This window comes from Belonocnema kinseyi, chromosome 1 (assembly GCF_010883055.1).
Source record: "Belonocnema kinseyi isolate 2016_QV_RU_SX_M_011 chromosome 1, B_treatae_v1, whole genome shotgun sequence".
Taxonomy (NCBI): Eukaryota; Metazoa; Arthropoda; class Insecta; order Hymenoptera; family Cynipidae; genus Belonocnema; species Belonocnema kinseyi.
The window spans coordinates 117,340,869-117,342,609 of NC_046657.1; positions in this window are offsets into that span (position 1 = coordinate 117,340,869).

Sequence of the window (1,741 nt, forward strand, 5' to 3'; positions counted from 1 at the left end):
TCCATGTGGTGAAAACGGTTAGTACACATTGAAGCTTCATTTTTCGCTTTTTAATGTGTTTTGAGCGACTCTTGGGCCATATGCCAAATAAGTGAGCGTCGCGTCGCAGAAGCCAGTTCTGCCATTCTATGGGGCGCCCACACGACTAGCGAGCACAGACACACACTTTTATCTATGCAAGTGCATGTCCGGCGTGCGATACTGCGCCGGACGTTTCTCTGTGTAGAATGTAGATATCTCTCCTCCAGTCTACGCGAGTGGTTGTCAAGGTTAGCCACCTACTCACAACTCCCGCCATGCTGATGTGCTTGTGTCTAAATACCACACTATATGACTATATGTGGTGCACATCCAAATGCTCGTCTTGCAGATATAGTCTCCTGTGTATACGCGTTCACGAAAAAATGCAGCGTCAGACGGTAGGTAATTCTGACGCGTTCTTTAGCGCACGTATTTCATGGAACACGGAGTACTTCAATCTTGACAAGAGACCTTTATCAGACCTTGAACTTTCATTTATTTTATCTGTTTTCTCTTCCTTGTCTCTTCTACGAGGACATTATTATTGAATTATTGAATTATGCGTTAAACACATAATTGCCAGATACAAAACAGATTTTTCATTAGGGGTTGTTCGAAAAATAAGTAACCTTTTATTGTAATTGGCAAGCCACTAGCTCATTTATGTTAGAGTAACTGGCTATGTATGAATGTGAAACATCAAATTTTTGAAAATTAAAAATAAATTTCACGTTATGAGCCTATAAGATCCCCTTAAAAGCGAGCGGTTGATAGCCTTTTACCGAACGGATTCAAATCGAATAGTGTCCAACATACGATATTACCAATCATAGCCGGGCAGATGGCTGCCACGTCAGTCGATTGTTTTTGCGACAAAAAATATTATGAGTATCACGAATCACTTTTCAGATGGCCCAACAGTTTCATAAAATGCTTATTTCGAATAAAATATAGTACATCACTCGACGGATCAAACAGACCCTCACACGGAGCTCAACGTTCGCAAGGAAGATGTGTAAAATCATGGACTATATGAAGTCCACGTGAATTCGCGTTTTCCTGAATTTTCAGCCAATTCACAACTCCTTTTGGTTTCGTAGCTTTTAAATACTAAGACGATCTATGTATTCATAAAATATGAAATAAGTCCAGGTGGAAAGAGGAAACACATAATTAGGGGAGGGTGGGAGGGTCGCACTCAAAAGTGCATGTTTGTTCACAAGCGACGAGAGGGTTGGGGGGTGTAAATTGTCCACGTGATATATGAACGGCCCCTAAAGAATCGTATTGAGAGTTCTAAGATGTCCTTATTTTCTAGGGATTCCCGGAAAATTTTCAAAAATAGTATAGTCTCGGCTTAATTGGAGAAGGATCGGATTAGCACGGATACACAAGTGGAACAGAAGTATGCGGTAAAACACTTCACGCTTGGCGACATTCGGTCACAAGGATGGTTATACATGTTTTTACGGGGAGATTAATGTTTGAAGAACATTGCGAACACTGAACTCCATGTAAAGACATGCCTAATTTTGCGAGTGATGTACGATAGTGTAATTTAAAATCAGCATTTTATGAGATGGTAGGGCCGTCTGAAAAGTGAGTTGTGATGTTTATAATATCTTAGTCATGAAAACATACGACTGACGTAGCAATCATCTGCTTGACAGTAATTGATAATCTCGTACAGCGAGAATTTTAAGATGATTCCGTTAGAGCT